Consider the following 24,188-nt stretch of genomic DNA (forward strand, 5'->3'; position numbering starts at 1 on the left):
CCAGTCGTCGCCGTTGTGGAGCTCCCCTCGCCCTCCGTCTCACTGGTCCAGTCAGACTCTGTGGCATGGCCCTCCTGGGCCATGTGAGATGCAGCTCCCTCCTGCCCCGATGCCACTTCTCCTCCGCCTGATGATGCTGATGCACACAAGCACAGAAAGACAAACAAAAAGGGGGGGGGAGAGAGAAATAAAGAGATTTTGAGTACATGGATCACCGGTACAGTTAGCGGACATGACAGACACAGATGCCCCCTGCACTAAGTTGCGCACTTGGGGTCTGCTACGCATTCCGTGGAACATGCCCTACACGCCTAGAGTTGACAACTGCACCCATGGATGACACGGCCCAGGGATGGCTGTACTGACACACTACTGTGGGTGGTGGCTGGGGACACAGGGGCTTACGGGGGTGCCCAGCCTACAGATATCGCCCTGGCCTAGGGGGACCCCCAGGCCTCCTCCCCCACCCAGACACCTCCACTGCGCGACAACAGAGTAGATGATGCTTGTACTCACCCCCTTGGGTCAGCTGTGCTGCCCTCACGCGCCCATCCAAATCAGGGTAGGCCACCGCCAGGATCCGGAACATCAGGGGGGTCAGTTGACGGCAGGCACCCCGCCTACGTTGGGAGGCCATCCCCAGCAGAGACTCGGCGGTCTTCTTGGTCCCGCGGCGGATGTCCTCCCACCTCTTGCGGCAGTGGGTGCCCCGTCGATGGTGGACCCCCAGGGTCCGGACTTCCTTGGCGATGGCACGCCAAATCCCGATCTTCTCATGGGCGCGGACCTATGTGACACGTACAGAGAGGGAGAAATACCACGTTCAAGATTGTCTGCATTTTTGTTGCCAGTGGCCCGACGCCCCCCATCCCCGCCAGGCCCCCGCCAGGCCCAACATGCCCCCCATCCCCGCCAGGCCCCCCGCCAGCCCCAACATGCCCCCCATCCCCGCCAGGCCCCCCGCCAGGCCCAACATGCCCCCCATCCCCGCCAGGCCCCCCGCCAGCCCCAACATGCCCCCCATCCCCGCCAGGCCCCCCGCCAGCCCCAACATGCCCCCCATCCCCGCCAGACCCCCCTCCAGGCCCCCGCCAGGCCCAACATGCCCCCCATCCCCGCCAGGCCCCCCGCCAGGCCCCCCGCCAGGCCCAACATGCCCCCCATCCCCGCCAGGCCCCCCGCCAGCCCCAACATGCCCCCCATCCCCGCCAGGCCCCCCGCCAGGCCCAACATGCCCCCCATCCCCGCCAGGCCCCCCGCCAGCCCCAACATGTCCCCCATCCCCGCCAGGCCCCCCGCCAGGCCCCCCGCCAGCCCCAACATGCCCCCCATCCGCGCCAGGCCCCCCTCCAGGCCCCCCGCCAGGCCCAACATGCCCCCCATCCCCGCCAGGCCCCCCACCAGGCCCCCGCCAGGCCCAACATGCCCCCCATCCCCGCCAGGCCCCCCGCCAGCCCCAACATGCCCCCCATCCCCGCCAGGCCCCCCACCAGGCCCCCCGCCAGCCCCAACATGCCCCCCCTCCCCGCCAGGCCCCCCGCCAGGCCCCCCGCCAGGCCCCACATGCCCCCCATCCCTGCCAGGCCCCCCGCCAGCCCCAACATGCCCCCCATCCCCGCCAGGCCCCCCACCAGGCCCCCCGCCAGCCCCAACATGCCCCCCATCCCCGCCAGGCCCCCCTCCAGGCCCCCCGCCAGGCCCAACATGCCCCCCATCCCCGCCAGGCCCCCCGCCAGGCCCAACATGCCCCCCATCCCCGCCAGGCCCCCCGCCAGCCCCAACATGCCCCCCATCCCCGCCAGGCCCCCCGCCAGGCCCCCCGCCAGCCCCAACATGCCCCCCATCCCCGCCAGGCCCCCCTCCAGGCCCCCCGCCAGGCCCAACATGCCCCCCATCCCCGCCAGGCCCCCAAGCCAGCCAGTGGCCCCAAATCCATATTGAATTAAACTCACTTGTTGGTCTGTAGGACCGTAGAGTAGCGCATACTGGGGGAGGACCCCATCCACAAGTTTCTCCAACTCCTCTCCAGTGAAGGCAGGGGCCCTTTCCCCAGTCGCAGCAGCCATTGTCCCTTCCAGACCGAGGTCACAGCAACACTTGCAGTATAGGTCCTCTCCTGTGAAAGTTCAAGTCGCAAGTGGATAAGTAGATAGAAAATGGCGGTCACGTCCGCGGCGGTGCGTACCGCGGCGGTGCGTACCGCCACCGCCGGCGCCCTTCGCCATTGGCTCCTGAAACCCATAGGCTTCAATGTTAACCAATGCGGCTTCGCGCCGCGGTCTTCGACCGCCGACCGCCGCGGTGTGCCACGCCAGCGCATTGACCTCACATCCCATTGTCACACTTCACAGGTCAGGCAGCCGCCATTTCGAGGGTCCACATGGCTCAATTTCAACTGCGTCACACAGGCCTAGGCCTTGCATAGCCACTCAGACACGCCATTCACTGCATAGAGAATCGTTTACTGTGCAAGCTGTGAGTACGTACCTGTGGGTTGCTTGACTGTGTGCTCCATGTTGTCCTTCCTAGGCACCGTCCGCTGGGTTTGGCGAGGAGACGGATGAATCCTCGCGTGTACCGACCGCTGGTGGACCTGTCGACAATGGAAGAACGCCACATTATCCTGACCTACCGGCTTGACCGTGCCACTATACATGAACTGTGTGCCCAGCTGGAGCCCGACCTGATGTCCCCCATCCGCCAACCCACAGGGATTCCCCCTCTGGTGCAGGTCCTGTCAGTACTCCATTTCTTGGCAAGTGGGTCATTTCAGACAACAGTGGGAATTGCTTCTGGGATGTCTCAGCCCATGTTTTCGAAGGTGTTATCCAGAGTGTTGTCTGCCCTGATGAAATACGTGAGGAGCTACATCATTTTCCCTGAGGTGGGCGAATTGGCTACAGTGAAGGGTGATTTCTACGCCCTTGGACATATTCCCAACGTCATTGGTGCCATTGATGGGACCCATGTGGCATTGGTTCCCCCAAGAGACAGGGAGCAGGTGTACAGGAACAGAAAAAGTTACCATTCCATGAACATCCAGGTGGTTATGTTTGGCTGACCAGTACATCTCGCATGTAAATGCCAAATTCCCAGGGTCAGTGCATGACGCCTACATCCTGAGGAATAGCAGCATCCCTTACGTGATGGAACAGCTAGAGAGACACCATGTATGGCTATTGGGGGACTCTGGGTACCCCAACCTGTCGTGGCTACTGACCCCAGTAAGGAATCCCCGGACCAGGGCAGAGGAACGGTACAATGAGGCCCATGGGCGTACTAGGAGGGTGATCGAACGCACCTTTGGCCTCCTAAAGGCCAGGTTTCGGTGCCTGCATATGACAGGTGGATCCCTAATGTACTCACCTAAGAAGGTGTGTCACATCATCGTGGCCTGCTGCATGCTTCACAACCTGGCTTTGCGCCGCCAGGTGCCTTTCCTGCAGGAGGATGGTCGAGACGGTGGTGTTGTGGCAGCTGTGGAACCTGTGGAGAGTGACGAGGAGGAAGACGACGGGGCTGAAACAGACAACAGGGACAGAATCATTGAACAGTACTTCCAATAGGACACAGGTAACAATTCAAACATAATTTAGTAAATGTGAACTACTCTCCTGCATCTCTGCTGCCTGTCTATTTGCCCCAGTGTATGATGACTTAGTTGTGGCTTTTCCCTCCCTATTTCAGATCTGGGGTCCCCACTACGAGTCCTGTGCTTCGTTTCCCCATGGACTACAGCTTTGTGGCAGCTGTTTGTTGACTTCACTATGTACAAGGACATATTTGCACTGTCATGTCAATTACAATATTTTGAAATCACAGCCAGACTCCAGATAGTTTTGTGCAAAATAGGTGTTTATTTCAGTGCTCAAAATGGGATGGGTGGTTTCAAGTGGGTGGGGGCTATGGTGAAGGAATGTCCATGGCAGAGTCCAGAGTAACAGTCACACAGGTGCATTGTCCATAGGCCTGTGGAGAGATGGAGCATGGGCAGTTCAAGGATGGACAGGGTGACAATGTGGGACAGTGGGATGACATCAGGTGGTATCCTTTGCTGGCGGGGGTCTTGACATCCTACTCTGTCTTCTTGCGAGATCTCAGGGCCCTCTTGCGGGGTGGTTCTTCTCCTGCAGGAGGTGGGGGTCTGGTGGGCTGCTGTTGTGCGGGGGCCTCCTGTCCACTAGCGCCGGCGGAGGTGGTTGGCTGTTCTTGGTCCAGGCTAGTGGCAGGGGCCCTTTGTTGTTGTTGAGTGTCCGTCCTGGTGTTGATGAGGTCCTGCAGCAGCCCTACCATGGTAACCAGGGTGGAGGTGAGGGCTCTGATGTCCTCCCTGTACCCCCGATAGTGTTCCTCCTGCAGTACCTGGATCTCCTGGAACCGGGCCAGTACCGTCGCCATCGTCTCCTGGGAGCGGTTGTATGCTCCCATGATGGTGGTGAGGGCCTCGTGGAGAGTGGGTTCCCTGGGCCCGTCCCCCCCCTGTCGCACAGCTGCCCTCCGAGTTGCCCTGTTTCCCTGGGCCTCTGCCCCCTGGCCGGTGTGCCCACTACCACTGCCCCCAGGTCCCTGTTGTTGTTGGGGTGGTGGGTTATCCTGGGTGCCCTGTAGTGGTAGACACACCGCAGATTGACGCGCCCTGGAGACAGAGGCATGGGCCTGCTGGGTGGGAGCTGTGCTGGTGTTCCCAGAGGGGTTTGGGTCTGTAGTGGCCTGTGCCTGTGTGAGGGGAACCGACTGTCCAGAGGTCACCGATGGTCTGGGCTGGTCATCAGTGTCCAGGTCGACAGAGCTGCTGTCATCGCTGACGGCCTCTTGGGTGGGGGGTGTGGAGAATTCTGGGCCCTCCGTGGCGGTGTGTTGACGGTCGGGTCCTGCAGGGGTATAGAGGTATGGTTATAGTTTCAATGTGTGGCATATGGGTGTATCTGTGGGTTCCCGTGTCCCCAAGTGCTGGCATTCGTGTGTGGGGGCTTTGGTGAGGGTGGCTTGTGGGGGGATGTGTATATGCATTGGGCATGCTTTGGTGATGGGTGTCCATGCTTAGTGGATGCATGCAGGCCTAGGTTTTGGGATGTGTGGGTTGTGATGGTGAGACATTGGCAGGGAATAGGTGTGCTGGGGGTGGGGGTGAGGATGGTGGTGGGGGTGAGGATGGTGGTGGGGGTGAGGATGGTGGTGGGGGTGACGGTGGGGGTGAGGATGGGGGTGGTGGTGAGGGTGGGGTTCGAGGATGGGGGTGGGGGTGAGGGTGGGGTTCGAGGATGGGGGTGAGGGTTGGGGTATGATTTGGCATGCAGGTGGGGGGGAAGCAGTAGTGAAGCTTCAACTTACCAGTATCCATTCCTCCGTCGACTCCTGCGAGGCCGTCAGGATGCAGGATGTTCAAGACTTCCTCCTCCCATGTTGTAAATTGTGGGGGTTGAGGTGGGGGTCCTCCGCCAGTCTTCTGCACGGCGATGTTGTGCCTGGATACCATGGAACGCACCTTCCCCCGTAGGTCGTTCCATCGCTTCCTGATGTCTTCCCGATTTCTGGGGTGCTGTCCCACAGCGTTGACCCTGTCGACAATCCTCTGCCATAGCTCCGTCCTCCGGGCAATGCTGGTGTATTGGACCTGTGTGCCGAAGAGCTGGGGCTCTACCCGAACGATTTCCTCCACCATGACCCTGAGTTCTTCGTCTGAGAAGCGGGGGTGTCTTTGGGGTGCCATGGAGTGGTATGTATGATGTGTGGGGTGGAGTATGTGTAGTTAAGTGTGTTGAGTGTGGTGGTGTGTGTTGTTTTGTGTGTGGATATTGTGTGGGTGATGGTGTAGTGTGCCTCTGTGTGATGGTATTCTGTGATCGCTGCTGTGTCTCTCAGTGCTTCTTTCTGAATTTTTGGTCGGAGGGGTTTGTGGGTGATGTGGGTGTGTGTTTTATATTGTATTGTGTGTGTGGGAGTGGTGTGTGTATGTGTATCAGGTGTGTGGAATTCAAATCGTCCAATGTGGCTGAGTTTTGTTCGTTTGTGTGTATTCTGACCGCAGCGGTGTGTACCGCCAATGGAAAACCGCGTTTGAAAGACCGCCGCGTGGATTCGTGGGTCGTAATGGCATGGGCGTATTTCTGTTGGCGTGACGGTGGAGGTTTGGTCACCTCCACTTTTCCGCCGCCCGCTGGTCTGGCGGTCTGTTGTGGCTGTCGGATTTTCGGAGGTTTGGCTGCTGCGGGTCAGAATGACCGTGGCGGGTTACCGTGACCGCGGCGGAATTATGGAGGATTTCTGACCGGCGGTAGGCGCCTTTTACCGCCGAGGTCAGAATGACCACCATAATGTGTTTATATTTATGAAATGATTTGTGGAGAAACATATGAGCATGACTCACAGTCGACATGCTAACACAACTTTGCTAGCATATATGGCGCATTGACACGCACGTACAGAGACACAACGGGCCTGTATTTACAAGACGGCTTACATGGGGCACGTGTCATAAGGGAGTGAATATAGCTGCCCAAATCTATTTTTGACATTGGGATTTAAGATAAAGTAACTTATGTACACCTGTTGTGCCCTGTGATTGAAGGCAATTGCACTCCCTATCATGATGACTTGCAGAACAGAGTGGATAATAAATAAAAATTGAAGAAAACATTTTTTTTTTCCTTTTTTATCCACATCCGTATTCGACAATTGTTGTATTGTTGTTGCACATTAATAAGAAGTCTAATTTAATACAGCAATTATGGCTTCTGCTTGGGAAGCCAGACGTAAAGAGAAATCTAAGAAGTTATTTTTTTTCCAAATGGGTGGTGGGCAGCCCACCCAATCTGGTCGTGGAAACATTGGAGTGGAAGTAAGACTACAAACTTTATATGACAAATTGGAGAAATTAAACAGAAAATAATTATCTAAGAGGTGGGAAGTTGAGTCACTGCAAAGGTATATTGATGTAGAGCGGGTTCCTAGAGGGTTGAGAATCTACACTATACCAACCTATGAAGATCCTGATCCTGAAATGTTGGAAGAATGGGCGGAGAACTCCAAACAAAGTTAATTGTATATGATGCGAATATTAATTAAATATGCCGTCAAAGATAGGAGTAAAATCCTAAATGAAATTAAAAAGTTCGGTTGGAGTTGCTCACGATTATCACACAGGAGACATTGGATGAATTTATGAAGAATTTACAGAAGAAACTACTTAAACTTGAGGAAGAGATTACTAATAAAAAGCAGAGAAAATGTATACGAGACTTCAAGGATTCTCAAACAGGCCGTATTTTGACTTTCCAACGTAAATATGATCATATGTACAATGATGAAGTGTCTGATTTAAGTTTAAAGGAGATGGAAATGGCATCTGTGCCAGTGGAGGAACAAGTGGAAAGTGATGTCTCAGATAGTAATCTTACTGATGTAACTGAAACAGAATTGTCTAAAGGTCTGATACCTGATAAGGGAATTGAAAGATCTAATTTTTTTTAACAATTTCGACTTTTAAATCAGGGACGGACAGATCAGTACAAGGAATCTCATCTGCAGAGGGGCAGAGGGAGTGGACACAGAGGAAGAAAAAGAGGAACAGACAGGCAAAGAAAAGGAGATGTAGATGAAGATACAAGATCTTTGGAAGTGGTAACTTGCGCCTGAAAATACATGTTCTGAATGTTATCAATCTCTCTAGTAGAGTGCTGTCTGAGGTGGAATAGAGCCTCTTATCTTTAGGTCTTTCCTTTTGCCCAACAGGTGGGATCAACTATGCGCAAACTAGGATAGATACCTTTAAGTTTATTAGGAAATTGAAATTAAGAAAATGGTATCAGACTAAGGTATGGAATAAGGAGACAACTGTAGAAAGACGAGAGCATTGTAATCTGTGTATCTCTGATATAGGGGTTTTACATACACTTACAGATTTGTGTGATGGTACAACTGGCCATGAGGATTCAATTTTAAATCTGGATGGATTGGGTATTTCTTTAGATGGTACATGTGTGAGTAAGTTTAAACCAAAATCAAAAATTTTACCGACAATTCAGTGTGATGCTTTAGATGTATTTGAACGTGAGATTACAAAACAATTGAAAAAGATGAGATTTAATGTGAGAGATGAGATAAAAAAGAAAAGAATGAGTTTAACGGGAGCGCAAAGGAAAGCCCTTCAGGATTTGAAAAAAGATCAGACCATTGTCATTAGACAATCTGATAAAGGTGGCAATGTAGTGGTGCAAGATGTTAATAAATATGTGGCTGAAGGGATAAGACAATTGAACAACAGTAAATGTTACAGAAAGGTTGGTTATGGAGAAGTTAGACTGATGAATGAGGAATATTATGGTATGTTGGTTGATTGGAGGGAGAGAGGTCTAATAGAATGGGATGAATTCCTATTTCTTAAATGTGATTACCCTAAAATCCCAGTATTATATCTTTTACCCAAGATCCATAAAGATAGAATGAGTCCTCCAGGTAGACCTATAGTCTCGGCTATTGGTTCCCTTTTAGAAAATACATCTAAATATATTGACTATTTTCTGCGTCCATTTGTTGAGACAATACCTTCATATTTGAAGGATACAACACATTTTTTAAAGATAATTGAGGGTATTCAATGGGAGGATGATTACCTATTATTAATCTTGGATGTTACCAGTTTGTATACATGCATAGATCATGACTTGGGGGTGAAAGCTATTAGACATTTCCTGAGAGCAAGATCATTATCAGTGTTCTTTCATTCTGAAATGTTATGTGACATGATCAAGTTTTGTCTTAGGAACAATTTGTTTATCTTTGATGATCAGTTGTATAGGCAAGTGCAGGGGACAGCTATGGGTACTTGCTTTGCCCCCAGCTATGCAAATGTATTCATGGGCTGGTAGGAGAAGCAAGTATCGGAAACTGTGATTGAATATGACAGGAATGTGATTTTATGGTGTCGGTTTATTGACAACATCTTTTTAATTTGGAAGGGGGATGAAGTTTCAGCAATGCAATTTGTACAAAAATTAAATGACAATGAATACAATTTGAGATTTACGGAACATATGCACCCTAGTAGTGTTGAATTTTTAGATGTTGAAGTTATGGCAACTGATCAAGGCTTAATCCCTAAACTACATAGGAAGAAAACAGCTGGTAATAGTCTTCTCGATGCTCGGAGCGCACATCCGGTCAGTTTGATTCGGAGTATCCCCTATGGGGAACTATTAAGAGCTCGTAGGAACTGTGGTAGTATGGCAGACTTCTATCAAGAATGTGAAATAATGTGTGGGAGATTTAAAGAGAGGGGCTGTGGGGTTAAGATCATTGAACAAGTTAAACAGAAAGTAGAGAAATTGAATAGAGAGGATCTCCTCTATCAGACGAATAGCAATCAGAGTAAGGAGGAAGTCAAAGTTAGATTTGTAACGACATTCAGTAATCAATCACAGAGTTTACAAACTATTTTAAATAGGAGCTGGCACATTCTACAAACGGATCCAATTCTAAACGACTGTATTAATGAGAAACCTCAGATAACATTTAAGAGAAGTAGATCCCTTAGGGATGATTTATGTCGCAATGATATAACATGTGAAGGCATGAGTAAGAGTAATTCAGTAAGGGGATTCTTTTGCTGTATGAAATGTAAAGCCTGTAGGGCAAGTAACAATTGTAAGAAAGTAAGAGTACCAGGGAGAGACGAAGAGTTTGTCATTAAAGGTAGTTATGATTGTGGGACAACATATTGTGTGTATTGCCTAATATGCTCCTGTGAGAAATTATATGTAGGGAGCGCAATCCATAGTGCAAAGAAACAGGTATTGGAACACAGGCGAGCCATTAAGAATTGTGACAAAAACTATCCAGTGGCGAGACACTTCTATAGTCATCACGCAGGTAATGAAAACGTGTTAAAATTTGTGGTTATTGACCAGGTAAAATCTGATAAACGGGGTGGCAACAGATAACGATTATTGAGAATTATGGAATCAAAATACATTATAGATTTTGAGACGTTGGCCCCCGTGGGGTTGAACTCAAGTGAAGAATTTAGCATCCATTTGGGTTAATTATTGGATTATATATTATTATACACATTAGGGTGTTGGTTTTGGGTCAATACATAATTTATAGACTGTTAGGATCAAATAAAATAATAAATATATACAATGGCGGGGCAAATGAAATGAAAATAAAAATGTGATGACGTTCATTTAAAAATTATATAGAACATGTTTTCCATGCAATTGACTTTGCCCACTTGGGCCAAAAGTTTCTATTAGTGTTGTATATGTATGTAATGAAATCATAGATATAGTTTATGAGTAATTAAATGCAGCCTAATAGATAATTTACAAATAGAGTATGATTACATTTGATTATGGTAATTTTGATTTGTTAATTGCAGTAGTGCATATATCGTGTATATATAAAATCTGACATTTAAAGATGGGCGCCATTGATACGAATGAAATAATGTATGAATTTAAGATAGTCCGTTTTTTATGTTATTGTTTTTGGTTATTTGAATGAGTTGCCATGACAATACTCTATTCGTGACAAAGGCATTTAGCCGAAACGCGTTGGAGTTTGTGTTTGCGTAATTAAATTGGATTTCCATTTTACGGAGGTGTCTTGTTCTCTCTTCATATTGGAGGAGTACGTATGTTATAATTGATTTTGGGCGACCCGGAGCCCAGTCAGGACCGTTGTGAAGTAGCATCCGCAAGCCGAGGAAATACTGTGGGTTTGTCGTAATATATATATATATCCAGTAGAAGGCGTTCTGCCGAAACGCGTTGACATCGCATTTCAGGACTCTGTGTTACCTGCATAAAGAAATAAATTAACGAACTGAATTCGAGCTTGCTCGATATGAGTTTGTTTCGATAACTGGGATCTGACTAACGGGATCGGTGCAGCCGTCAGATGGCCACCTGTCCATCTGTTGAAGATCTATATATATATATATATATATATATATTCACTTAGGCTCACATTTTAAACGCACAAAACTATAGAAGTTCACATGTTCTAGTTAGGGTTATTTCAAGTAACCATAACTCGCGCCCCCACCTGGTTTGAAAAATTGGCAGCCAATCAGAGCTGTGCATTTCCCTGCACAGACTTGCCTTTTTCCACAAAGTAGAGGTTTCCTCTATTTCCCTACCTGCAGACATGTGGGCAGGAAACAGAGGAAACGATTGCTCCTACAGACAGGAATTTGCATGTTTAGCAACTCTCTGTCTGTGGCAGCAGTGTCGGCTTCCACAGGAGGTGGGGAGCTGGCTGGGACAACAGGGGCATTCAGGCTTCCCCCATGGTCCCCATTGATGGTAATTGGGTGCAAAGGGAGGTACACAGGTGACATGGCTAGGCCCAAGGGGAAGGGCCTGGAGAGATTGGCCTGGGGGCCTTGGCCCCTTCACCCCCAAAACATGTATATTTTAAGGCAGGGCCCGGGGGATGGGGTGTTCTGCACTGACATCAACTGGGGGGGCAGCAGCACAGCCCCCTCCTCCACTCAATGAAGGCTGGGCCCCAAGGGATGTGGTCCCTAGGGCCGAGATCAGCTCAGCGAGGAGACATGGCTGGACCCCACAGGATGGTCCTGGAGGAGATTGGCCAGGGGAGGGAGGACGCACAACTCCCTCCCCCAAAACAAAATAATTTTTTAAGGCAAGGACCCAGGATGAGGTCCCGTGAGCCAAAATCAGCCAGTTGAGGGTGGCCATGCAGCCCCTTCCCCAAAATAATGAAATATATTATAAGGCCGGACCCCATGGGATGAGGTCCTCAGGGCTGAGTTCAGCCAGGGGAGGGTGCCGGGCTGTCCCCCACTGAATTGTAATGTCATTCTTGATGGAGGTGGTTGCATCCTTGCTCTTTTGAGTGCAATACCTCATGCAGTGACTGTGACAAGTGGGTTATTTTTTGTCATCTGCTACTGTAGGAAAGTACCATCTTGCCTGGCATGTTACCCCCATATTTCACTGTATATATGTTGTTTTAGTTGTATGTGTCACTGGGACCCTGCCAGCCAGGGCCCCAGTGCTCATAAGTGTGCCCTGTATGTGTTCCCTGTGTAATGACTAACTGTCTCACTGAGGCTCTGCTAACCAGAACCTCAGTGGTTATGCTCTCTCATTTCTTTCCAAATTGTCACTAACAGGCTAGTGACCATTTTCACCAATTTACATTGGCATACTGGTACACCCTTATAATTCCCTAGTATATGGTACTAAGGTACCCAGGGTATTGGGGTCACTACCTATGTATAGCTTCACAATGGTAACTCCGAACATGGCCATGTAACATGTCTAAGATCATGGAATTGCCCCCCCAATGCCATCCTGGTATTGGAGAGACAATCCCATGATCCCCCGGGTCTCTAGCACAGACCCGGGTACTGCCAAACTGCCTTTCCTGGGGTTTCACTGCAGCTGCTGCTGCTGCCAACCCCTCAGACAGGTTTCTGCCCTCCTGGGGTCCAGCCAGGCTTGGCCCAGGAAGGCAGAACAAAGGACTTCCTCAGAGAGAGGGTGTTACACCCTCTCCCTTTGGAAAAAGGTGTCACGGCTGGGGAGGAGTAGCCTCCCCCAGCCTCTGGAAATACTTTGATGGGCACAGATGGTGCCCATCTCTGCATAAGCCAGTCTACACCGGTTCAGAGATCCCCCAGCCCTGCTCTGGCACGAAACTGGACAAAGGAAAGGGGAGTGACCACTCCGCTGACCTGCACCTCCCCTGGGAGGTTCCCAGAGCTCCTCCAATGTGTTCCAGACCTCTGCCATCTTGGAAACAGAGGTGCTGCTGGCACACTGGACTGCTCTGAGAGGCCAGGGCCAGCAGGTGACGTCAGAGACTCCTTCTGATAGGCTCTTACCTGTGTTGCTAGCCTATCCTCCTTCCTAAGTAGCCAAACCTCCTTTTCTGGCTATTTAGGTCTCTGCTTTGGGGAATTCTTTAGATAACGAATGCAAGAGCTCATCAGAGTTCCTCTGCATCTCTCTCTTCACCTTCTGCCAAGGAATCGACTGCTGACCACGCTGGAAGCCTGCAAAACCGCAACAAAGTAGCAAAGACGACTACTGCAACCTTGTATCGCTGATCCTGCAACCTTCTCGACTGTTTTCCTGGTGGTGCATGCTCTGGGTGTAGTCTGCCTCCTCTCTGCACTAGAAGCTCCGAAGAAATCTCCTGTGGGTCGACGGAATCTTCCCTCTGCAACCGCAGGCAACAAAAGACTGCATCACCGGTCCTCTGGGTCCCCTCTCAGCATGACGAGAGTGGTCCCTGGAACTCAGCAACTCTGTCCAAGTGACTCCCCCAGTCCAGTGACTCTTCAGTCCAAGTTTGGTTGAGGTAAGTCCTTGCCTCCCCACGCTAGACTGCATTGCTGGGTACCGCGTGATTTGCAGCTGCTCCGGCTCCTGTGCACTCTTCCAGGATTTCCTTTGTGCACAGCCAAGCCTGGGTCCCCGACACTCTAACCTGCAGTGCACGACCTCACGAATTGTCCTTCAGCATCGTGGGACCTTCTTTTGTGACTTCGGGTGAGCTCCAGTTCACTCTTCTTCGTAGTGCCTTTTCCAGCACTTCTGCGGGTGCTGCTTGCTTCTGAGTGGGCTCTTTGTCTTGCTGGACGCCCCCTCTGTCTCTTCACGCAATTGGCAATATCCTGGTCCCTCCTGGGCCACAGCAGCATCCAAAAACCCTAACTGCAACCCTTGCAGCAAGCAAGGCTTGTTTGCGGTCTTTCTGCACGGAAACACCTCTGCAAGCTTCTTCACGACGTGGGACATCTATCCTCCAAAGGGGAAGCTTCTAGCCCTCGTTGTTCTTGCAGAATCCACAGCTTCTACCATCCGGTGGCAGCTTCTTTGCACCCACAGCTGGCATTTCCTGGGCATCTGCCCACTCCCGACTTGATCGTGATTCTTGGACTTGGTCCCCTTGTTCCACAGGTCCTCTCGTCTGGAAATCCATCGTTGTTGCATTGCTGGTGTTGGTCTTCCTTGCAGAATTCCCCTATCACGACTTCTGTGCTCTCTGGGGAACTTAGGTGCACTTTGCACCCACTTTTCAGGGTCTTGGGGTGGGCTATTTTTCTAACCCTCACTATTTTCTTACAGTCCCAGCGACCCTCTACAAGCACACATAGGTTTGGGGTCCATTCGTGGTTCGCATTCCACTTCTAGAGTATATGGTTTGTGTTGCCCCTATACCTATGTGCTCCCATTGCAATCTATTGTGACTATACATTGCTTGCACTGTTTTCTATTGCTATTATTGCATATGTTTGGTATTGTGTACATATATCTTGTGTATATTTGCTATCCTCATACTGAGGGTACTCACTGAGATACTTTGGCATATTGTCATAAAAATAAAGTACCTTGATTTTTAGTATATCTGTGTATTGTGTTTTCTTATGATATTGTGCATATGACACCAGTGGTATAGTAGGAGCTTCACACGTCTCCTAGTTCAGCCTAAGCAGCTCTGCTAAGCTACCCTTTTCTATCAGCCTAAGCTGCTAGACATCTCTTCTACACTAATAAGGGATAACTGGACCTGGTACAAAGTGTAAGTACCCTTTGGTACCCACTACAAACCAGGCCAGCCTCCTACATTGGTTGTGCAGCGGTGGGATAAGTACTTGCAACTACTTACCACTTTGTCATTTTGTACTTTTCATAGGAGAAAAATATACAAAACAAGTTCAGTGTATGTACACCTAACCAAAAAGTTTTGCTTTTCTTATCTTACTCTTTTTCTAAGTGCTGAAAAGTGCCTCTAAAACTTTCAAAAAGTTCTTAAAAAGATTAAAAAGTTTTTTTTCTGTTTCTTAAAAAGTTCTGAAACTTTTTTCTTTCTTTTTCTGTCCCTTAAACCTTTTCTATCATGTCTGGTACAGGTCAAACTCTGGATCTGTCCAGAACTGCTTATGACCACCTTAGCTGCAAAGGAGCAAGGAGTCTCTGCATTGAAAGAGGTTTAGGGGTAGGGAAGAATCCCTCAAGAGAACTGTTAGTTAATATGCTCATTGAACAGGATAAGACCATAGTTGGCACATCTGGTGAGAAATTAGCTGATGGTTCACACTCTGATTCTGGGGCTCCCCCAGTAAAAGTGCTAGAAGGGAACCTTCCCAACCTGCCCCTTAGCAGGCCACCTAACATGGCTGGTACTAATGTGAGTTCTCATCACAGTAGGAGTGTTACTTCTGTAGGCCAGGATGTTAGAGTGCCATCTGTTAGGGACAGGTCTCCCTCTGTTCATTCACACCATTCTTCTGTGTCAAGGCATGCCCAACCCGCCCACCCTGAAGACAGAGTGTTAGAAAGGGAACTCAATAGATTGAGAGTGGAAGAGTCCAGGCTGAAGCTCAAGAAGCAACAGCTGGATCTAGACAGGGAAGCATTTGACTTAGAAAAAGAAAGACAGAGGTTGGGGTTTGGACCCCATGGTGGCAGCAGCAGTATTACAGATAGTAATCCTGTGAAAGAGTATGATTCTAGGAATCCACACAAGATAGTTCCCCCTTACAAGGAGGGGGATGACATTAACAAGTGGTTTGCTGCACTTGAGAGGGCCTGTGTTGTACAGGGGGTCCCTCAAAGGCAGTGGGCTGCTATCCTATGGCTATCTTTCAGTGGAAAGGGTAGGGATAGGCTCCTTAATGTGAAGGAAAGTGATGCCAATAATTTTACAGTTCTTAAGAATGCACTCCTAGATGGTTATGGCTTAACCACTGAACAGTACAGGATCAAGTTCAGAGAAACCAAAAAGGAGTCTTCACAAGACTGGGTAGACTTTGTTGACCATTCAGTGAAGTCCTTGGAGGGGTGGTTACATGGCAGTAAAGTTTCTGACTATGAAAGCCTGTATAACTTAATCCTGAGAGAGCATATTCTTAATAATTGTGTGTCTGATTTGTTGCACCAGTACCTAGTGGACTCAGATCAGACCTCTCCCCAAGAATTGGGAAAGAAGGCAGACAAATGGGTCAGAACAAGGGTGAACAGAAAAGTTCATACTGGGGGTAACAAGGATGGCAAGAAGAAGGATGGTAAGTCTTCAGACAAGGGTGGGGACAAATCGAAAAATGAGTCTTCATCAGGCCCACAAAAACACTCTGGTGGGGGTGGTGGGTCCAAATCCTCTTCTAATCAAGTTAAGACACCATGGTGCTATTTATGTAAAGTAAAAGGCCATTGGACAACTGATGCCAGTTGTCCAAAGAAAAGCACCAAGCCTCCCATCACTACAACCCCTGCTGCTACACCTAGTGCCCCTAGTAATAGCAGTGGTGGTGGGAGCAAACCTACTAATAGCCAAACCAAGGGAGTAGCTGGGCTCACTTTTGGTAATTTAGTTGGGGTTGGTCTTGTTAGGGAGACCACAGAGGCTGTGTTAGTCTCTGAAGGTGCCATTGATTTGGCCACCTTGGTTGCTTGTCCCCTTAATATGGATAAGTACAAGCAACTTCCCTTAATAAATGGTGTTGAGGTTCAGGCCTACAGGGACACAGGTGCCAGTGTTACCATGGTAATAGAGAAACTGGTCCACCCTGAACAACACCCACTTGGTCACCAGTACCAAGTGACTGATGCTCATAACAACACTCTTAGCCACCCCATGGCTGTTGTGAATCTCAACTGGGGGGGGGGTTACTGGTCCAAAGAAAGTTGTGGTTGCCTCAGATTTACCTGTAGACTGTCTACTAGGGAACGATATAGAGACATCAGCTTGGGCAGAAGTGGAGTTGGAGGCTCATGCAGCAATGCTGGGCATTCCTGGGCATATTTTTGCTTTGACCAGGGCTCAGGCCAAAAAGCAAAAAGGACAGGGTTACTTGGATCCTGGAAGAATGGACCAAGTGCTCCCTAAAGCTAGGGTTAGTAAAGGTAAATCACTACCTACTATCCCTCCCTCTACAGTGGATTCAACTTCTGAGGAAGAAGAATTTCCACCCTGTGCAGAACCTACACCAGAGGAGCTGGAAGCAGACACTGCTGAGCTTTTGGGTGGAGGGGGGCCTGCTAGGGAGGAGCTGAGTGTGGCACAGCAGACCTGTCCCACACTAGAGGGTCTAAGACAGCAAGCTGTCAAACAGCAAAATGGGGATGTCAGTGACTCTCACAGAGTGTACTGGGAGGACAACCTCTTGTATACTGAAGCAAGGGATCCAAAACATGGAGCAGCCAGGAGATTGGTGATTCCTCAGCAATACAGAGAGTTCCTCCTAACTCTAGCCCACGACATTCCCTTGGCTGGACATTTGCGACAAATGAAAACTTGGGACAGGCTTGTTCCCTTGTTTCATTGGCCTAGAATGTCAGAGGACACAAAGGAATTTTGTAAGTCCTGTGAAACCTGTCAAGCCAGTGGCAAAACAGGTGGCACCCCAAAGGCACCCCTTATTCCACTACCTGTGGTTGGGGTTCCCTTTGAAAGGGTAGGGGTTGACATAGTTGGCCCCCTTGACCCTCCTACTGCTTCAGGCAATAGATTTATTTTGGTGGTAGTGGACCATGCCACCAGATATCCTGAAGCAATTCCTCTAAGGACCACTACAGCTCCTGCAGTGGCAAAGGCCCTCCTGGGAATCTTTTCCAGGATGGGCTTCCCAAAAGAGGTGGTATCAGACAGGGGAAGCAATTTCATGTCTGCTTACTTAAAGGCCATGTGGAAGGAATGTGGTGTTACATACAAGTTCACCACACCCTATCATCCACAAACAAATGGACTGGTTGAGAGGTTTAATAAAACTCTCAAAGGAATGATAATGGGACTCCCTGAAAAACTCCGCAGGAGGTGGGATGTCCTGTTACCTTGCCTCCTTTTTGCTTACAGGGAGGTACCCCAAAAAGGAGTGGGCTTCAGCCCCTTTGAACTCCTATTTGGACACCCTGTAAGAGGTCCTCTAACACTTGAGAAATAGTGGACTATGTACTTGGCCTAAGATCCAGAATGGCTGAGTATATGAAAAAGGCCAGTAAAACCCTCCAGGCCAACCAAGAGCACCAAAAGCAATGGCATGACCAGAAGGCTGTTCTGATTCAGTACCAACCAGGGCAGAAAGTGTGGGTCTTGGAGCCTGTGGCCCCAAGAGCACTCCAAGACAAATGGAGTGAACCCCACATTATTGTTGAGAAAAAGGGAGAAGTCACCTATTTAGTTGACTTAGGCACTGCCAGGAGTCCCCTTAGGGTGCTCCATGTCAATCGCCTGAAACCCTACTCTGACAAGGCTGATCTCACCCTGCTCATGGCAACAGATGAAGGACAGGAAGAAGAGAGTGACCCTCTCCCTGATCTCTTCTCTTCCACAGAACAAGATGCTCTAGTGGAAGGTGTAGTTTTGGCAGATTGTCTTACTGCTGAGCAGAAAGACCACTGCATAAATCTCCTGGGTCAGTTTTCTGAACTATTTTCTACTGTGCCAGGCACCACTTCATGGTGTGAGCACACTATAGATACTGGAGACAGCTTGCCTGTCAAAAGTAAGATCTATAGGCAGCCTGACCATGTCAGGGACTGCATAAAACAAGAGGTGCAGAAAATGCTTGAACTGGGAGTGGTTGAGCACTCTGAAAGTCCATGGGACTCTCCTGTGGTACTTGTACCAAAGCCTCATTCCAAAGATGGGAAAAGGGAAATGAGATTTTGTGTAGACTACAGAGGTCTCAACCAGGTAACTAAAACTGATGCTCACCCTATACCCAGGGCAGATGAGCTAATAGATAAACTGGCATCTGCCAAGTATCTAAGCACCTCTGATTTGACTGCAGGGTATTGGCAGATCAAGTTATCAGAGGATGCAAAAGAAAAAACTGCATTTTCTACCATTGGAGGGCACTACCAATTCACAGTAATGCCCTTTGGTTTGAAAAATGGACCTGCCACTTTTCAGAGGTTGGTGAATACAGTCCTGCAAGGGTTGGAGGCTTTTAGTGCAGCATATCTAGATGATATAGCTGTCTTTAGCTCCAGTTGGGATGATCACCTGGTCCACCTATGGAAAGTTTTGGAGGCCCTGCAAAAGGCAGGCCTCACTATCAAGGCTTCAAAGTGCCAGATAGGGCAGGGGAAAGTGGTTTATCTGGGACACCTGGTAGGTGGAGAACAGATTGCACCACTTCAGGGGAAAATCCAAACTATCATAGATTTGGTTCCCCCTACAACTCAGACTCAAGTGAGAGCCTTCTTAGGCCTCACTGGGTACTACAGGAGGTTCATAAAGAACTATGGCTCCATAGTAGCCCCTCTTAATGACCTCACATCTAAGAAAATGCTTAAAAAGGTATTGTGGACAGCTAACTGTCAGAAAGCTTTTGAGGAGCTGAAGCAGGCCATGTGCTCTGCTCCCTGTCCTGAAAAGCCCCTGTTACTCCAAAAAATTAATTGTCCAAACTGATGCATCTGAATTAGGAGTAGGGGCAGTCTTATCACAACTCAATTCTGAGGGCCAGGATCAACCTGTTGCTTTTATCAGCAGGAGGTTGACCCCCAGAGAAAAGCGTTGGTCTGCCATTGAGAGGGAGGCCTTTGCTGTGGTCTGGGCACTGAAGAAGTTGAGGCCATACCTGTTTGGCACTCACTTCATTGTTCAGACAGACCACAAACCTCTACTTTGGCTAAAACAAATGAAAGGTGAAAACCCTAAATTGTTGAGGTGGTCCATATCTCTACAGGTAATGGACAATACAGTGGAACATAGACCTGGGAGTACCCACTCCAATGCAGATGGACTCTCCAGATATTTCCACTTAGACAATGAAGACTCATCAGGTCATGGCTAGTCTTATTGTCCTTCGTTTGGGGGGGGGGTTGTGTAGGAAAGTACCATCTTGCCTGGCATGTTACCCCCATATTTCACTGTATATATATTGTTTTAGTTGTATGTTTCACTGGGACCCTGCCAGCCAGGGCCCCAGTGCTCATAAGTGTGCCCTGTATGTGTTCCCTGTGTGATGACTAACTGTCTCACTGAGGCTCTGCTAACCAGAACCTCAGTGGTTATGCTCTCTCATTTCTTTCTAAATTGTCACTAACAGGCTAGTGACCAATTTCACCAATTTACATTGGCATACTGGAACACCCTTATAATTCCCTAGTATATGGTACTAAGGTACCCAGGGTATTGGGGTTCCAGGAGATCCCTATGGGCTGCAGCATTTCTTTTGCCACCCATAGGGAGCTCTGACAATTCTTTCACAGGCCTGCCACTGCAGCCTGAGTGAAATAACGTCCACATTAGTTCACAGCCATTTACCACTGCACTTAAGTAACTTATAAGTCACCTATATGTCTAACCTTTACCAGGTAAAGGTTGGGTGCTAAGTTACTTAGTGTGTGGGCACCCTGGCACTAGCCAAGGTGCCCCCACATTGTTCAGGGCAAATTCCCCAGACTTTGTGAGTGCGGGGACACCATTACACGCGTGCACTATACATAGGTCACTACCTATGTATAGCTTCACAATGGTAACTCCGAACATGGCCATGTAACATGTCTAAGATCATGGAATTGCCCCCCCAATGCCATCCTGGTATTGGGGAGACAATCCCATGATCCCCCGGGTCTCTAGCACAGACCCGGGTACTGCCAAACTGCCTTTCCTGGGGTTTCACTGCAGCTGCTGCCAACCCCTCAGACAGGTTTCTGCCCTCCTGGGGTCCAGCCAGGCTTGGCCCAGGAAGGCAGAACAAAGGACTTCCTCAGAGAGAGGGTGTTACACCCTCTCCCTTTGGAAAAAGGTGTCAGGGCTGGGGAGGAGTAGCCTCCCCCAGCCTCTGGAAATGCTTTGATGGGCACAGGTGGTGCCCATCTCTGCATAAGCCAGTCTACACCGGTTCAGGGATCCCCCAGCCCTGCTCTGGCGCGAACTGGACAAAGGAAAGGGGAGTGACCACTCCCCTGACCTGCACCTCCCTTGGGAGGTGCCCAGAGCTCCTCCAGTGTGCTCCAGACCTCTGCCATCTTGGAAAGAGGTGCTGCTGGCACATTGGACTGCTCTGAGTGGCCAGGGCCAGCAGGTGATGTCAGAGACTCCTTCTGATAGGCTCTTACCTGTGTTGCTAGCCTATCCTCCTTCCTAAGTAGCCAAACCTCCTTTTCTGGCTATTTATTGTCTCTGCTTTGGGGAATTCTTTAGATAATGAATGCAAGAGCTCATCAGAGTTCCTCTGCATCTCTCTCTTCACCTTCTGCCAAGGAATCGACTGCTGACCGCGCTGGAAGCCTGCAAAACCGCAACAAAGTAGCAAAGACGACTACTGCAACCTTGCATCACTGATCCTGCCACCTTCTCGACTGCTTTCCTGGTGGTGCATGCTGTGGGGGTAGTCTGCCTCCTCTCTGCACTAGAAGCTCCAAAGAAATCTCCCGTGGGTCGACGGAATCTTCCTGCTGCAACCGCAGGCAACAAAAGACTGCATCACCGGTCCTCTGGGTCCCCTCTCAGCATGACGAGCGTGGTCTCTGGAACTCAGCAACTCTGTCCAAGTGACTCCCACAGTCCAGTGACTCTTCAGTCCAAGTTTGGTGGAGGTATGTCCTTGCCTCCCCACGCTAGACTGCATTGCTGGGTACCGCGTGATTTGCAGCTGCTCCGGCTCCTGTGCACTCTTCCAGGATTTCCTTTGTGCACAGCCAAGCCTGGGTCCCCGACACTCTAACCTGCAGTGCACAACCTCCTGAGTTGTCCTCCGGCGTCATGGGACCTTCTTTTGTGACTTCGGGTGAGCTCCAGTTCACTCTTCTTTGTAGTGCCTGTTCTGGCACTTCTGCAGGTGCTGCTTGCTTCTGAGTGGGCTCTTTGTCTTGCTGGATGCCTCCTCTGTCTCCTCACGCAATTGGCGACATCCTGGTCCCTCCTGGGCCACAGGAGCATCCAAAAACCTTAACCGCGATCCTTGCAGCTAGCAAGGCTTGTTTGTGGTCTTTCTGCACGGAAACACCTCTGCAAGCTTCTTCACCACGTGGGACATCCATCCTCCAAAGGGGAAGCTTCTAGCCCTCGTCGTTCTTGCAGAATCCACAGCTTCTACCATCCAGTGGCAGCTTCTTTGCACCCACAGCTGGCATTTCCTGGGCATCTGCCCACTCCCGACTTGATCGTGACTCTTGGACTTGGTCCCCTTGTTCCACAGGTCCTCTCGTCTGGAAATCCATTGCTGGTGTTGGTCTTCCTTGCAGAATTCCCTTATCACGACTTCTGTGCTCTCTGGGGAACTTAGGTGCACTTTGCACCCTCTTTTCAGGGTCTTGGGGTGGGCTATTTTTCTAACCCTCACTGTTTTCTTACAGTCCCAGCGACCCTCTACAAGCTCACATAGGTTTGGGGTCCATTCGTGGTTCGCATTCCACTTCTAGAGTATATGGTTTTTGTTGCCCCTATACCTATGTGCTCCCTTTGCAGTCTATTGTGACTATACATTGCTTGCACTGTTTTCTATTGCTATTACTGCATATTTTTGGTATTGTGTACATATATCTTGTGTCTATTTTCTATCCTCATAATGAGGGTACTCACTGAGATACTTTGGCATATTGTCATAAAAATAAAGTACCTTTATTTTTAGTATATCTCTGGATTGTGTTTTCTTATGATATTGAGCATATGACACCAGTGGTATAGTAGGAGCTTCACACGTCTCCTAGTTCAGCCTAAGCTGCTCTGCTAAGCTCCCCTTTTCTATCAGCCTAAGCTGCTAGACACCTCTTCTACACTAATAAGGGATAACTGGACCTGGTACAAAGTGTAAGTACCCCTTGGTACCCACTACAAACCAGGCCAGCCTCCTACATCTACTGAGACCAGAGATTATGTTCTTCCTTTTAAAAACTACAAGTATGTAAAATGTCCTAGAAGCATAGCCCGTATGGCACCATTCCATACACATTAGTGGTATGCAACATCTTCCCGCCCTTTACCCAGGAAAGAGGACCTCTTACTGAAAGACCCCTGAGTGTGTTTCCCATCAATTTTGGAGACACATTGTTGATGCACAGGACTATAGTCACATCTCCACCAAACAAAGAAGCACTACATCAGTGTCATGGGGTTTAGTGGGTTTAGGGGATAGGCTGCCAGGCCCTGTGGCCAACTCCTGCTGCGCACAGATGAAGGCTGTGCTTGGCACATGGGCGGGTTGTTATAGGAGATATGCTGTAGGGCCTAGCCTGCGGACAATACCTGCCACGCATGGCCAAAGTCTTGCAAATTTTGGGGTGATCTTTCAAGCAGGGGCTGAGAAAAAGGAGGTTCGCTAAAAAAGAATTTGTCCTGTATTTTCCCACAGGGTTTTTGAACACAGCTGCAGGCCAAACCACTGGACGGAATTACACTAAGGGGCATATTTATACTCCGTTTGCGCCAAATTTGCGTCGTTTTTTTCGACGCAAATTCGACGCAAAAATAACTCCATATTTATACTTTGGCGGTAGACGCGTCTAGCGCCAAAGTTCATGGAGTTAGCGTCATTTTTTGGCGTGAACACCTTCCTTGCGTTAATGATATGCAAGGTAGGCGTTACCGTCTAAAAAATCGACTCTGAGGCATGTGCGTGGGATTTATATTCCCGGGCAAAAATCACGCCCAGGAGTGGGCGGGTCTAAAAAACCCGCTTTAGCGTCGGATTTTAACGCCTGGGTCAGGGCAGGCGTTAAGGGACCTGTGGGCTCAGAATGAGCCCAGAGGTGCCCTCCCCTGCCCCCAGGGACACCCCCTGCCACCCTTGCCCACCCCAGGAGGACACCCAAGGATGGAGGGACCCACGCCAGGGACATTAAGGTAAGTTCAGGTAAGTATTTTTTTTTTAAAAATTTTGTGGCATAGGGGGGCCTGATTTGTGCCCCCCTACATGCCACTATGCCCAATGACCATGCCCAGGGGACAGAAGTCCCCTGGGCATGGCCATTGGGCAAGGGGGCATGACTCCTGTCTTTGCTAAGACAGGAGTCATTTCAATGGGGGTTGGGAGTGAAAAAAAAATGGCGCAAATCGGGTTGAGGTGATTTTTTTGCCTCAGCCTGACTTGCACCATTTGTGGACGCCCATACGCCATTTTCCCCCTACGCCGGCGCTGCCTGGTGTACGTGTTTTTTTTTAACGCACACCAGACAGCGCCGGCGGCTAACGCCGGCTAACGTCATTCAATAAATACGGCGCCCGCATGGCGCTTCAGAATGGCGTTAGCCGGCGCT

Source organism: Pleurodeles waltl, chromosome 2_2 (assembly GCF_031143425.1).
Source record: "Pleurodeles waltl isolate 20211129_DDA chromosome 2_2, aPleWal1.hap1.20221129, whole genome shotgun sequence".
NCBI lineage: Eukaryota > Metazoa > Chordata > Amphibia > Caudata > Salamandridae > Pleurodeles > Pleurodeles waltl.